At 40.1% G+C, this 17,015-nt stretch overlaps 1 protein-coding gene across 3 annotated transcripts in view; it reads left to right on the forward strand.

The window, feature by feature from the left end:
- LOC135161107 (POU domain, class 2, transcription factor 1-like) overlaps window positions 1-17,015 on the forward strand; it is a 123,906-nt gene that overhangs the window by 21,599 nt on the left and 85,292 nt on the right. The window lies entirely within an intron of this gene.

The raw sequence follows: 17,015 nt of genomic DNA on the forward strand, positions 1-17,015 counted from the left end.
TTCGTTGGAATTCTGACAGAACAAAAGACTAAAAAAAAATTCAAATGCACCTGTTTCCTTTGTTTCCCCAGCCGACAGAAATTGACTCTTCGCGCAATCATCTCGTTCTATGAATTTATCACAGACTATATCATTATTATTTTCAACAATAACAAAAAAAAAATCCCCCAAAGGAGAGGCCACAACTCGGAGAAAATTTAATGAAATCAGATGAGAGGGAAAAAAAATTGACGCAAAAATGATAAATGACGGGAGTTTTCGTCATTCCGTGTCAAATTTCATTTCATTTATTCGATTATCATGAATACACTTTTTTTTTTGCATTCAACTGTCCCTGGGCGGCATTCGCAATTTCACCGTAGCCCTGGCAACTACTCAACATCCACAAAGTGATCCATCTTCATTGGGGTCGAGCTGTGTCTCTGCGACCCGGGGGTTGCAAAAAGTCAAACTGCATCCGGTCTGAATGCCTCTCCTCATATCTGTTATTCTTTTTACCCTCTCCCTTCCTCTACCCCCTCAAAAACTCCATACCACCGTCATCGTACGAAATTCAAGCGTTATATACGATTCGTGAGCTCGTGTTTTGTCCCACCAGATTATGATTACCTTAGCCGTAGCTAATATCCCGCAATAATGGCTGCTGATGGACATTTTCAACTTTAACAATTCAAGGTCAGTCAAATTTAAACGATAATGACGTTACCACGAAATACGACATTCAAAAAGCCGAGAGCGTCGAGGGCGGTCGGTCCAACATGAGAAATCCATCGAAAAGAAAAAAAGAAGGAAATATATATTTCACTCCCCCCAGTTGATTTTTCGCATCATCTTTTATTTTCATGGCTTTGCCAGAATCAACAGGTCGGTGTTCAACATTCCTTCAAAGTATTTTGAATCCACCCTCGAGGGGTGGAATCCCGTGTCGCTGATCTCCAATGAAGGGTGCTGATGTCTGTCTGCAGGGGTCCACTGACTTATACAATGTAAAAACCTCTGGTGAGTTCCTGACAGTCGATTAGGGCAAGATGGTAGACCGGGGGTCGTAACCCACCCCCTTCCACCCCATGGAAAACTTAAAATAACATCGTTCGATCATCCTTGTCTCGACGACAGCCAACAGACTACTTTCGTATTCCCCGCATTGTCCAGGGGTTCCCTTCCCTTCGTCCGTCATCCCCACACCCCAAAAAATCCCCCTCCCTTCCACTTTTCACCCCCTCTACACATGCTAAAATCCACTGCAACACTTGTTCCACCACCTCGTTCATTATTCAACCAAAAATGTACTCGCCAAAGGGTTAAATAAGATCCGTAAGTTATGTATTGGCGTGTCGAAGTTGAGCACCTCTTGGATGCTCATTACAGTGTGTCCCGCCCTCGGCGGCTGGTAATCAGGGTGTGGGCTGAAGTGGGGGCGGTGGGTGACCTCGCCCGGGGCCTTTACTCTTCCCCCAACGTCCTTCCCGAACACTGCCGTCCTCTCCACCATTTCCTCTCCTTCTTCGTCTCCGGCAACTGAACAGTTCATCTCTCCAATGGCTCCATCTTCCTCTGATTCTTCTTCATCTCCTTCAACGTACACCAAACCAATGTGGCCCTATCTTTCTCATCCGACTACCTGCCAAGTGCTGGAGGTATCAACTCTCTTTTGCTGGTGTGCGGTCTTCTTCGTTCACCAATTCACCTCGGGTACTTTGCATTCACAACGTATCGATTCAACCGAGAAAATTAGAGGAAGTAGACGGTGAGATACGTACCCTTCACACCTGGATACCAAGATCTCAATTGACCTTGAGCTTGAATTCACCGAGTTCACGTTCTTTTTCAGTTTATTTTCTTTCCTCAAGATAGGAATATTCGTAATTTCGGGAAAATGAGATGGCTCGAGGCGATTTACGAAAACGATTAGACCCATGCAATTTTTTTTGGGGGGTGCGAAGATAAACCACAGTGTGGATGTGTGTGCTATGGTTTTTTTTCGGGGGAGGTAATAATAATGACCATCGGGTATCTCTCCACAAGCAGGAAATGGTGTGGTGGCAGATGGCGACGATCGTCGAGGTTAAAAGCGATATAATAAGGTGGGAAGAGGCTCTCAACGATGAAAGACATTGTCCAGTCATACGGCATCAAAGAAGGAAAGAGCCTTCCGCCGAAGTTGACTCGCACGTGTCCTCCGTTTGCTAATGATTGGGGTAATTTTTTGGTCGGCAGCTTATTATCAATGGAGAGTCGAGTGGCTGAAGAAATTTCCTTGTCAACTTTATGCAAATCGATTGAATAGTATTCCCAAGAAGGAAAAGATATTTTTTTTCAATTCAATTAGGGGGATTGATTAATGCCGTTTGTGTAAATCGTGCAAATGGCAGGAGGAGTTCCCGGAAGACGATAACGATCCTGAATGAAGAAATGATGGGAATGAGGATCGATGGATGTGATTGCGAACGTTTAGAATCGTCTGGTATTATTGATATACGATTGAATTATCGTACAAGTTTATGTCATATGGAAAGGGGGAGGGAGAAGGTTGATGTTGGTAACCAGTTTGATGGATATTAGGTACATGGATGTGCAGCATTTAGATATATTTTCCACGATTGTGCACCGGTACTGACGACTAGGCCGTTACGATTCCTTCATCTTTTTATATCGTAATGCAACTTCTCCTTGAGGACTTCCCAGAACTATCTGGGTAGACTGGCATCTCAAACACGTCTGATGGTCAGTTGGAAAAAAACATTAACGCTAGGATCAACTTGGTGGAAAGGTAATGGCGGATTGGTTGGATTTTTATTTTTATTTTTAGGTTTGAAAGGGATAATTAGATGGATTGTCGTTTGGAATTTGATGATCAGCATGATAACGACTGATATGGATGATAATCTTTGATGGTGACGTATACGGAGGTGGATTCTTTGTGGGGAACCGATGATGGCTGGTGGCAGTGGAACAAGTTGGAAGAAGTTAGCTTCGCATGATCAGTCATAGCTGGCGATGAACGACAGCTCATCAGATCCTCATTAGACTCGAGGAATTCGGAGATATCGTCAGGACTAGCGGAGGAATATCTCAATTTTGAATGAGGAGGTGAAGGGAGAGGGGGAGAATGAAGAACAAAGGGCTCAGTTCGTTGTTCCTCATCAGGGAGCGGACCAAATTCGATTGCAGTGACTTCATGAAGACAGTTTCGTGGCTTTTTCCGCACGATTGAAGGAACTGTCTTCGTGGGATAGTCGAGTTGTTAAAGCAGATTCAATGGACGTATTGAATCGTATTATCATCATCTTCCTCTGCTCGATAATTCTCGAAAGGTGTCGCACTGCTTCACTCACCTGAACTGTCAGTCAGCGTAAGCGGATGGCGATACTTCATAAGATCCTCATTACAGTCAAGCAATTTGCTCAGTCACTCGGGACAAGCTGACATATCACAATGATATCTCTGTTGAATGCTGCCTGGAAAAAGATGAGAAATGGAAGATTCATTTCCTTGGGATCATTTGTCATTGGAACCAAACTGAATGTGATTGAATCAGTAGAGCTGTCAACGTCAAGGACACAAACCCTCGAACTGCTTAAGTCGCTGACCAAAATAGTTCCTTCCGAATCTACCAAACTATCGCTTTGAGGAATTCTATCAATTCTCTAAAAGTATTCCATGAAAACTTGATGATTCTATCATCTTCTCGTCATAATCTTCGCTGCGATGTTTGAGATTTTCTCATGTGACATTTTGGCCCTGGTCCTGGTCCGGTCATCATGTCCTGGTCTGATTACAATCCTATTAAATGAAGGAGAGGGTGAATGTATCAGAATTATAGCAAACAAAATTGATTCGAAGCCATCGGATTATTGAATGCCAATATCCAACATCTTCAGGTCTTCCAGGTTCATGAAAAGGTACCAAATCCCTGATTTGGACTCCTGATTAGTAGTTCCATCGACGATTATTGAATTCGATGACACTCCTGCTTCAGGCACTACACAATGGACTATCCGAATAGTTAATTTTCTTCAGTTTCCAAAAACTGATAACTATGGACTCAAAGCCCATTACAGGACTCAACGTACCCAGGATGTACAATTACTATGTAAAACGCTGCACTTCCTCAAAATGTTTTCCTGAAAATTTGATGATTCTATGGCGTTATCACGGCCATCTACTTCCCGGTAATGTTCAAAATGTGTCGTCCTCTTGAGTTTACCTGAGGTATAGCACATCAATGTGTTCTACGAGGGTGGGCTAAGAGGTAATCGTGCCATTCAGTCCCAGGCCATTAAGGCACCCTCGCAGCAGCACCCTAAAAAAAGGTATAAGAGGCCGGTAAAAAAACTGCCTCTTATTTACGCTTCCCTTTTTTACTCAATTCCAAAGGTCTACGCAAATTTTCGACGACCCTTTTGGAAAGCTGAGGGCGTGTGAAATCAAGGTGCACTGACTGGGTAAAGGCTCAACTGCGCGAAGAAAAAATTCGTAGAAAAATGACTGTGTTGGGCCCTAGAATCGAATTGCAAAATGCTAAAATACTGGAATGTGTCTTATTCAAACCTAAAAATTCCTGTTAATACCATAAATTATGCGATAAATTTTGTAAACAATGATATGTGGCTTCGAAAAATCTACGAAACAGCACTATAAAATTTGAAGGTTTATCATTTACAATTTGAGTTTAAATGAAAAATTCCTTCATTGGTTACTGTACCGTGCCCTAATTTTTCGTTAAATCATTCTGATTAGTTACCGATGAGTGCCGAGTGTATCCGATTATTGCCGACGTTGGACTCCGTCACGGGACCTGTTGCATCAGCCGTTTAACGTCCATCTTGTCGTCGCTCATTACAGGCTAATATAGAAGTTTTCCTGAGCCGATCAGGAAATTTCCCTCGACGGCACAGTAATTTTTCTCGGACCCACAGTCACGTCGAGATTGTAAGGCAGCAGTAATTCTTATCGTAATCACACCCTAAAAATTCCCAGATTTACCTTTCGCTGTGATGAGTCGATCAAAGGAACCAACGGGAATATTCATCGGTTATGATTTGCGGCATTTGGCTTCTGAAGGAGTTTGCGATGGTTCAGTAATGCGGGTACAATGTCCTCGTAGCATGTAAGAGACACTGGATCATTCGTCCTCTGGGAAATGATCCTCTGAGTCCGCATACATTGTGACACAAACGGCGCGTCTTCTCTGATCCAACCATTCCCTCAAGGAATACTGAATCTGAAATCATGAATGAACTATGCGGTGAATACGCGGTGGAAGAGTCCCAAAGGCGGCCTATTATTTAGCATAGCCACTTTTTCAGCTACCGCACACACATGGAAGAAAGGCCATTCGATTGTCGGCAACCTGTATCACGGTCTTTGGGATTCCGAAAACCCAATGGGATGATGACGATGCAAACCGATGGGATATAGGGATATTATTTATGTATATGTGTGGGGGTTATGTGGATATGTACAACTGGAGCACATAAGTGGAGGTTCTGATGGACATGAATCAAAGGCTTCGTTTCTTTTGAACATTTTTGGGTTGATAATTACAGGCGAAAAATAGTATTTTATGGCATGAGACTGAGCTCCGAGGCATTTGGAAAAAATAAAATCAGGAATATTTTTAACATTAATGTAACAAAAGTTATTTTATCATTTTGAAATAGAATAATTTTGAGGGGAATAACGACAAATGACACGTGAAGGGGCCCAAGTGGTATATTTTTAACTTATGATTCATTGCAAATTAAAATTGAATACGAGGATCCAACTTTGAGTTTGTAAACTAATGCAACTGAAATTAGTACTACTAATAAAATTTGGAATCACAGGAATTTCCAGTTTTTTATTATTAGTTACTTGACGTAGGGTAAACTATTCATATTTCTATTTTTTGTTTGTTTTAACAGTCATTGAATTGCAGTTTTTAACGTTTATCATCTTAAATGTACGATGAATCACATAAAATATTTGAATAAGTCGTTTATAACTGGTTTTCTAACGTTTTATAATGATTTTATTGGATATTGATATTAAACTATTAAAATACATTTAAACATTTCAAAAAAAGTAGACAGATTATTTCTAGTGAAAGAAAATGAGGAGAATTTGAAAAATGCCATTAAGATAATTCCGGAGTTTTTAAAAAATGAAATTCTTAAACAATAAAGGTTTTATTATTATTCTCTTTTAAAAATTCGCTAGATATTGATTGAATTCTTAAACACATAATATAATAAGTTTTCAGAAAATTAGACCCTTTCCATTAGGGATTTATAATCTACAAATGTTTACAAAGAACATGATTCTGCATATCCTAAAATTTAAATAACACCGAATATTCTCAATTTTGTTTTTCAATTTTGCGTTAATAAATAAAAGCATAAAATTGGATAAAACTCTTGGTTTCCGCCTCGATTGAAATCGATTAAATTCGCATACGATCCTTGATCCAAATTAAATTAAATCCGGTCGTCGCAAGAACGTGAATTTAATTCAGGACATCACCTGTAATGAAATAAATCGATTCCCACATAATTCATCCCTACGCACCCGTCATTCTCAATAATCTTGAAAGAATCCAGTAATTACTATCCAGAATATTTTAATAACAAGAAAATCCAAGAATTCCAATAATTTTCGATTGAAATTTGTTACCAAGAACAGTAATTCATCCTGAAATAGAGAAAATCACTCCATCATTAAATACATCATTTACCCATTTTCATCGATCCAAATCAAAGGAAATATTACAATAAAGCCAACGATCCTTTTTATCGATTATCCTCTCAAGCGTCTTGCGGTTGAGAGAAACGCCGATTACCGCAACCATTGATCCGGAAAATGACTATTAATGATTCCCCTCCGTAAGATCTGCATCTTTCATCAGCCGAGAATGAATAAGGGCCTCCTGGATCGATTGGGGCTACACAGGCCATAGCGTGAGAGCCCTCACAGTTTCGGTGATAATTCTTAAAAGCCAAAGTAGTAAAGATGAACATCACAGCATGCAGGGCCGGCTCATACTGCACCAGATACACAAATCAGCCGATCAAGACGAAACCAATCGCCTAAACTATAGATCGATTACCAAGAAACCCCATAATTAAGGTAACTCTGGGTATTTCTGTTCCTGAGTAGTTTCTGATCACTGATCCGTATTTTTGACGATTTAGTGAGTTTTGAGGGAATTATCGACAGTTTTGTCAGCGATAGAGAAAAGAATGGAGATTCTAGTTTAATTTTTAATTGGAATCATGTGACCAATAGGCTCGAGAGATTGTCAAAATAAATCGTGAAATGTCATGGACCTGACAAGCTGCCATTTTCGGTGGTTTGTTGGGGAGCGAAGTAGCAGCGCAAGTGCATTTCTAGCAGTGGTATTTCATCATGTGATAATAATTGGTATCCCATTTTCAATTAATAATAAATGTCTCGGAATATTAAAAAGCTCACGCCAATTAGTACTTCAATACATATAATTCTGTAATCAGAAATTCATACAAAATTCTAAGCTGCTCCAGTTGTTAATCAGTGGTATTCAACTTGAATATTCATATAGTTTTCTCTTGTCTTGATGATCATATTGATCTGCAGTGACAATAATGATTGATATAAACTATATATCAATGGAGCAGTGATGACTGAGTTCCTGAATTTCTCAAGATGAACAGTATTTCAGTTATCAGTGATCAGCTATCGGCTGGGAATATCAAACAAGAATTTCTCCGTGAATGTTAAACCCCATATTTTCGTGATTAGAAACTACCTCACATCGTGATCGGAAACTCCCCCACGCATAAACCGTCGATCAGAAATGGCTTTAAAATTAAATTCCTTAGACCTGCGATTTCAATCGATTATCGAATGCTCAACTCCACCAAATTTATCAATAATTGTTAATAAATATCCACAGTTCAAGTTAAAAGATGCGCCTTTCATTCCCACCACCGCTCAATTGATCAGAAACTGCAGCAGTTACCGTATACGTAGTTAAACCGCAGCCGATCAGGCGGAAAAGTTTTCAGAATTCTGTACTCCAGGAAAAATCAGCAATTATTCGCCGCGGATATTCCTCGGGGGCACATTTTCCCACTAGACGCCAGAAGCTTCGGCGCACGTGATCCATTTGTCCCGTCTACAAGACGCAGTTTCGTTCAAGAAATCTCATGACATTTGTCTATTAATCAAACTTTGTATATCATCATTCGCCTTTATACAGAATGCCGGCACATTGCCGCCATAGCTGGGGGCGATTTTAATCTAATTTGTATCTTCCTTTGTTAATCTCACCGCTGACCATGTTAATTTGTCCCGTCTCAAGAATAAGAGACGCTCCTTCTCAACTCCTCCGACGCTTCGAAACAAACTACCGAACTCTTTTGTGTCCCCCCGCTTTTATTGTCAGTGGTCCCTCACCACCTCATCACGTGAATCACAACAATCGCATTGCGATCGAATCCCCTTGGATTATCTGAAATCAAGAGTAACAGTGAATTAACGTAACGGTTAACGTCGTTAAGAAAAATATGATAATCACAAGTAATGATTATATGAGGCAGAAAAATAATTGGGAGGCAATAGATTAAATACGCTAATTTTTAATTTATTAAAAATGAGGGAGAAATGACTGTTCTCTACGACTGCGTCAACATTATTATTATTATTTTTTTTTTTATGGCGTTGGCTACTGGTGTCTTCCGGAAGTTACCAGCCTCAATAGACTAAAAGTGGTCACAGAGACCGATGACAAGATGGCCGCTAAATGGCTGATGCAGTGCGTCCGATGACGGAGGCTAATAATCGGATATATTCGGAGCTCGTCGTTAACCAATCACACTGAGTTAACGAACAATTCCTGCGCTGTCCAGTAAAAAATGAACGAAAGCGGGATAAAATAAACTGATCGAGATAAGAATTTTGGAAGGATTTCCATCAATTTTTTATTTAAACTCAAATAAAAAATGATGGACTTTCAAATTTCATAGTGCTGTTATATAATATTTACGAAATCACGTATCATCAATTACAAATGTATCCCAAAATTTCTGGTATTAACAGAAATTTTCATGTGTGAATGAAACACATTCCCTCATTCCATCATTTTCCACCCCAATTGTAACGCTCGACAGTAATTTCTCTGCGACTTCTCCCCCGTCTGCCGATCCGAAGAGAGCGCGGGCGTTTGTATCGTTTGTATCCATACACGATACATTGAATAGTCTACAGACTGATCTATAGACCAATAACGATGAAGAAAGAGACCAGCAAGATGATAAAGAAATAACCAAAGATGGCGAATGTGGTGTACGGAGCATTGAGATACGACAGCCACTAAGGAGACGACGCAGGCACATATTAAACAGTATTATTTATAGCCATTCCCCTCCTCATTTCTCTCCCACCACCGACGGCATGTGATTTGATTTAACAAATAGTATCCGTAACAAATTGATAAGCGGTTTCGCGGTGGCGGCAACATCACAAAGGAAAAAAAATATTCACAAAGTGAGGGCGACTCTTGGTTACAGGTCATGGACATTCATCTGTACATTTGTGTTGCAGTTGAAGAGATAAAGATGAAGAATATATATTTAGCTACCCTGAGTGGAGATCTTTGGTGCGCAATATCCTTCGTGAGAGGGCGCCATTAGCATAGGACTCCGACCCCCCACGGCGACAGCGTCTTGGGGCCTCACCGCGTGGTACACATTATAGAGAGGAAGCCTTGATATATAAACCTGAGACTCATTGATTTATGGATTGAACGATTCCTTTAATTATAATACGATATTTATTCAGATGAGCCGTGCGGATGTACGGAGTCACGCTGGCTATATGGTAATTCACCGAGAGTTCGAGAGTTGCCTCCCACTCAGAAATCAGCTGCTCTCTTCCTCTCCCTCTGACTCGCTGACTCGTGTGCTGCATTTATTTTTTTTTTCCTGTAGTAGGTTCATGATTTTTTTTTTGTGGGTTCATGATTTTCTTTTTTTTTTCTACCTCTCATCCTCTGGTTTACGAACTTGACCACCCCCACCTGGCAATCGATACTCGCCTTGCGGTTACTTTGAACTAGCCGTTGTAGGTGAAACTCTCATTGGGATGATCGTGAAGGGATCTGTGTGTTTGCTGCTGCGCCCAGCGTGCGGTTACAATCACTACGGACGACTTAGTTACCACGCTGAGGTACACTTGAATTTTATAACATTCCATGTCGATTGGATCACGTATCGAATTGCCACGGTGTAAGTAATTAAAAAGTACTATTATGGGGGTACGGAGAGAGGACATAGTTGTTGGGCGGATTTTATTGGCGGTCTCATTTGGCTTTCTTCGGAAATGATGAACAGTGGTTTCGAGTGATTCTTCTGGTCAAGTCGTGGTTTCCAGGAGGAAATTGATGGATTCAGCTGAAGTGCCATTGGAAGTTGATGAAGTTTGGTAATTTGATAGGTCAGGTGAGTTGTAAGGAGATTATGATTGGGGCTTGGCTTAGCAGATCGGATTCCGAAAGCTATAGATAGGTTCAGAGGAAGTTCTGAATAAGTTTCGAGTGATTCTTCGGTTCAAGTCATTATTCCCGAAGAGAAATTACTGAAGATTCAACTGAAGTACGAATACAAATTGATGTAGTTGTGTAATTTGATGAATCGAGTGATTTCTAATGAGATTGTGATTAGGTTTTGATCGAGTGCATCGGATTCTAAAAGCTACAGACATCTTCAGATCAAGTTCTGGGAGTGATGAACAGTACTTTTGAGTAATTCTTCTGTTCAAGTCATTGGTCTCCAGTTAAAATTGCTGAAGGTTCAGCTGACGTACGATTAGAAATTAATTGGTGAGATTTCGTCCAGATATTCATCTAGTGGATCGGATTCCAAAAGCTACAGACAAGTTCAGATCCAGTTCTAATCAGGAGGGTATGATCAGGTAACACCTAACACCTAACGAGAACCTGACACTCTCGTTCTTGTAGATCTAATCTCAATTATTACAGGCGTTTGCATTGAATCTTACTCAGGTTGTCCCGACCAAGTGATCTTTGATTAAGAGCTCACCACGTTGTCATCCGGTACATCGGATCCCAAATTTTGATGGTTAATTTATATCCAGTTCTGACCAAGTGGAGTTGATCTCCTCCTAAAGTCAAGATGACTGAACCCAAATTCATCTGATTCGCAGTTGATGCACTCGTTGTTCATTGGAATGAACTCAAATGAATTTATCAGCTGACGTCTGATGATCACTTGAGGTTCTTGTACATCAGACTCCAAATATCGTAGCTATTTAAATCATGTTATAATCAAGTAATCATAATCACCTGATACCATGAAGAGATCAAGTGTTCAGGCCTGAATCAATTGTAATTCTGTAAACTGATCCCTAAATTTGGTGCTGGACTCCACTTCAGTTCTGATCTCATAGACGTGATCTCTGACCTCAAAGTATCGAAGTAACATGAACATTAGAGGCATCTCAAGCAAAATGGACCGCTTCAAAAAATAATTATGTAGTCAAAATCATAATTTTCTTTTTCATCAAAAATTTTAGCTCAAAAATGGTGATTCACGATCAGCCAGATCAGTTTATTCTTCAGTTTTCATCAGCACGTCATCTAGAGAATATAAACCATTTTAATGAGCACTTGTTGTCCAAAATTTTCACTCGGGAATTGTTCTTTTCGGGTGGCTCGAGGCGCAAGAGAGAGAACGGCGGTATAAATCAAACACGAGCTCGAGACATTCTCCTCAGGATCCAGGATCGATCGGCATTCGTTTGGGATGTGATTTCAAGATCGGTAAACGTTTTAATCGTACCGCTAAACATTCATGGCGCTGGTTTTTCGGGACTGGCAGGACGGAAGCCCAAACCGGATTGTGTTTGCGTTTTTTTCCTCCCCCTCCCCTTGTCCGGGTGAATCGGGGGTAATTTAACCGGGAGAAGGGGGTGGGGTGACAGAAAAAAACCGGGAAAATGAGTCATTAACGCTAGTTATTCGAGAATTAGATAGAAATTTCAGTAATTCCAGTGGGTGGACCCTTGGGGTTGATTAACGAGCCGATGGTATAGGCGGATGCTTAAACGTATTGAGTTCTGATTGATATGTACGCGGGGCGGTTACTGTCTGTGGTAATACGCTTGACTCCGGAGTCGATGATTTAAGGGCCATATTTTACAATGGCCTTAGCTCGTTGCGCTGATACTTTGGATGTTGTTCAGGGATTATTGAGACGTTCGGGTGTGAGAATGCAATTCGCAGACAATACTGGGGGTATGGAGTAATGGTTTGATTTTTTTTTTTTCTTAACGATTATTCGTGACCAAGTGACTAACAAAGATGCTACCTTGGTTTTCGTAGACGGTAAATTCTCAGGATCAATTACTAGATAAGTGTGCAAACATCGTACTCACCGTGTGATACATGCAAAGATGGGGTTCTTGGGGATAATTGGTTGGATCACGTGAGGGGCCCTTTGGGTTTTACACTTCCTGGGTAGGGAGAAGGGGGAGAATTTTTACTATTTTTTGTTGGGGTACGTCATCACTTGGATTATAACATCTTAATGGGCGGGTGGAAACTACGGTCAGAGATCTGGCTCTTTGTGATGAAATAGAAATCTTTGTTCGTAATTTGATTTAGTTTTTGACGTTATTTATGGTGGGGAAAATTCGAAATATGAAATTATTTTTTGTGACTATTAATTGTTATGGCTGGAGAGGGTTAGGATGAAAATTGTAGATAGGGGAGGAGTTTGTGGGTACATTGTTTTATGAAAATCAGAATTTCAGTTGTGGTTCTTTCCATTCGTTGTTACAGTGATTTGCGCCGATTTTGGAAGATTTCGAAGTTAAAAGCTCTAATTGAATTTAAATTTAATATGAAAGGGCTTGTGGTTTGTACCCCCTCCCCCCACACCAACTGCTTTTTGCATGTACTCGATCTACAGTCGGTTTGTGCAATAGATGATTTCCTGATTAATATTGATCCCAGAATCCAAAAACTTGGTGCACCATCAACAACTTTACAACACTTTTTCGTTTTGTAAAGCTGTAATTTTTTTTCCTCGTCTATTTTTGTTTAATTTGGTCTCTCATTTCTGTAATTTAGGGGAATCAATTCCAAGTTTCGAATGCTTTGAAATGAAAAAAAAAATTAAATAAGTCATAAGATAAAAATATACTACTCAGGGAAAATTAACGTTTGTTTGCATTTACTGAACTGAAAACTCTTTTCTTTTTAAATTATAGAATAATTTTTGTCACATAATTTTTGATAATATTATCGGTTTTTTTAATGGAGGAGGGGCCTTACCCCTCTCAAGACTGGGTATTCGTGAGGAAAAATAGTTTGTCATTCAGCTGAAGACCTCGGATTTCAGTGTCATAACGTAAGACTCTATTTCACAATTTATAAAATATTTTATTTAGAAAAATGTTTTTCGTGTTTTAAATTCCATTCTTATTTTAATGAAGTTATGTTGTACTCACTGCTTTGATGAACCCCCCTACCACAGCTATTCATCATAATCATTGACTGGAAGTAGTGCACCTCTAGCTATCACTGATGGATGTCTAAAACGAATGAACCGATTTGATTAAAAAAAATGAACAACAAAAGGTAGAACATCTGACTCTTAAGGGCCTAGGTACAAAACATGAGACAATTATCCTCGAGCCCCACAATAATTAACACCTCCGCATACAAATTCCATGTGTGTGCAGGCCATCGGCCAGCTCTTCGCCAACACGCGATGCACCTTTACGACCGTTTCCTCTCATGCATTTCAATCATCAACAAATGTATCATGCTAATTTCTGTAAAATCTTTTTGCATGAATATGAACTTTCATGATTGCATTTCGCCCTCTGTAATTTCACGATATCATCGCCTGTTTAATTTACCTGATCCTAGCTTGCTCAACATTTTTCCTTCCAACGTACTTATTCAGGTGGTGCATTAGCTCTTTCTTGTTGCCTGAGATGATAATCAGAGATCTGAGATTATTTTCGAGTTTATTTGCGGAGAGATTCTGATTTATCTGGTCATGTTTAATTTTTGGATTTTTTTGATTCACGAGACCGAACGCTCAAGAAAATGTGCTGATTGCGAGGAGAATTTGCTTCGCAAATGTAAAATTAACTCTATAACACTCACAAATTATTTCACTAAAAGTTAATAATTATTATACGCAGAGAATTATTGGCTGAAAATTAGAGAATTTTGGTTATCGTATCGATTACAAAAGTGATTAAAAAAATTCGCGTAATGATATCGCAATTTTTCGCAGAAACTTTAGATAAAAATTATGGAATGTTCCAAACAAATTTCATAAAATTTTCCTTCAGTAGATGTCGAATTAGGTGGAATTAAGAAAAAATCAGTAATTTTTATTGAATATTGCTCTCTGCATGCGATTTAACAAAACGAATGCTAAAAATTCTCTGCCATCCGTTCCCATGACTCGCAGACGATTACACAACGAGCATTCACCTATCGGTGAGAGAAATTTTATAAAAACACGAGGATAATTTTTGCATTTATAAATATAGATTTTTTTTTGTTGGTTGAAGGCCCTCAGGCGATGGCCCAATCCGCGGAAACCACTTGTATTTTTCCTGCAATAAATTCCGTTAAACCTAATTTTTTTTTCACCGAAAAAATGGCAACATATTCTCTAAAAACCAGTATTTTTCGCTGAATTGCATTGCACTCCACGATTACCATTTGTATAGTACAATTTATTCTCATTTTTGAGCGCTTTGTTGCTCAACTCTCCTCTCAGTGTCTGTCTTTACTCGTATCGAGAAACTTTCGTGAAAATTTTCCAGAGTAAAATATCGTACACTAAAAATAAAAAAACATTCATTGAGGAATGTTGTAGTTGTCTTCAAGACGTAGACAATTTTCGAACAGCAAGAGAGTGATTTCTTGCGGAAACTAAAATTAAATCTCTTCATTTAGTAATTTTTTGTTTCAATTCTAGGATTTTTTTTCCATCCTCCAACATCACCCCAAATTTCCCAATTTCTTCTCCTTCCCAAATTCAAAGACATTTCATGTATACAAGGAAGTTTACTGGTCATCGTCCGTGTGATGAAATGACTAGAATAAACAAGACTAGGGTGAAAAGATACAGAAATAGAAACTCCCTCAGTCCAACGTCCTCCACCATCACGACCATCACGTGCTGGTACATTCATCTCTCTCTTCTCCTTCATCTCCGTGCACAGTCTCCACCGGGAAGCAAACAATTGTTCAGGATTCGACGTCTGATGAAGAGGACTCGTTTGTTTAGACTCTCGTATTTCTCCTCCCTCCACCACTGTAACAGCCCCTCATCGGTAAATGCCAACTTCCGATAAATTTTCCCTGCAAATACATGAACGGCGAAATTAATTTCTGATTTATTTATTCTTCACCATAAATTATTATCATCCCCATCATCCCTAAACGCCGTTCGATTGAATAATCAAGTTTTTCAAGACCAAACATCAAGAAAAAAATGTTAAAAAAAAATACTGGGGGAGAGAATTAAAGACCACCGGAGAGGGGGTGGGTAAATTCAACCAAAAGCATTCGTGTGTTCTGGATAGCGGACCTGCCAGCAGCAAAACGCCCGGTTATTTTCCGTTCGAGCTGGTACACGCGCCGATTCGTAGAATAATCCAAAGAAGTTTGGGACGGAGTGAAGTGAGGGGTGGGGGGCGGGGGTGGGTTGGATCGAACAAACGGAAATTTTCCCTTTAAAATGCGGAATGGACGAGTTCAGTGAAAAGGGGCCGGAGAGGAGGGAGGGGGGTGGATTGAGGGAGGACCATTCGATGATTCGATATATGGAACATCTTCTCTGACCCTTTTCCAGACTCAAATGGAAGGAGAAACGTTTTTCCTATTTTTTTTTTCCATTGAACATCGCAAATTCGTCTTTCCTCTACTCATCAAAAGGATATCCCAACTCCATCGTAGAATTTCATTTAGTCTAATATCAAGTACAGTTGAATTATTTAACATGAATAGAGAGTGGTTTTATTAATGTTCGATGCGAATCGATAATAAATAATCAATTTCGATGAGGGATGAGAGGGAGAAGAATTGAGGAGAAAGGGAGTTGAGAAATAAAGGAATAAATCCATAAGTAGGGGAGGTGGGGTGGGGGGGAGGGGGTTGTACGTTTGTGGAAATTTTTTCCCTCTGAGAAAGAATGGAATAAAATGAAGGTAGAAAATGGAGGGATGGGGGGGGGGTGAGGAGGGGGTTGGTTTGTCGGTGAGAGAGAGGAGGTACTCGTGTATTCGGACGTCGGATGGAGGGTGGTCTTTCTCCTTTGCGGAGTCCTGGGGGAAGGGGTGAGGAAGCCAATTCAATTACACATCGCGAAACGGTGACCGGTGGTTCAATGGCGGGGGGTGAGGTGGGATGGGGTGGTAGAGGGGTGAATATGGAGTTGCGGGAATGGGGGGTGTTGTGCCGTTTGCTTGGTGATGCTATAGTCAGTCACCCGCACCCGGTACCTCGGCTATTTCGCTATGAACTGTAAGAAAGAGTCACGCGACTGGTCGCCGACACAAAGCCGAGGTGGAAGGAGTCATTCGAGAGAGGAAAGTGTGAAAATAAAAGTTTTCTTTTTTATTCTTTGCTTTTTCGGTCGGGTTTTATTATTGAATAAATAGAAGTAATTTGATTGTGGGGGGGGAGGGGAAGGAGCTTTGGGTGGGTGGTATGGGGGGAAAATCTTGGATTTTTTTAGTCATTTGAGGTATTTTAGTTGTCGTTGATTAGGGGAAATTTGTAGGGGAAATCACATAGGGGAGGAGGGTCCATCCTGACGATGGAAATAAGGTACATTCAGGAGTGGAGATCGAGCCTGGGAGGCCCGGGTGGAAGCAATGTTGATTCCAGTCAGCTCATACAATTATTAGGTTCATAAATAGCGTACCTCAATGAGGCCAATTATATTCCACTGAAGTACTTCAAGGAGTTATCAATGATAATTAATTATTGGGGAACTATCGGA

This window comes from Diachasmimorpha longicaudata, chromosome 4 (genome assembly GCF_034640455.1).
Source record: "Diachasmimorpha longicaudata isolate KC_UGA_2023 chromosome 4, iyDiaLong2, whole genome shotgun sequence".
NCBI lineage: Eukaryota > Metazoa > Arthropoda > Insecta > Hymenoptera > Braconidae > Diachasmimorpha > Diachasmimorpha longicaudata.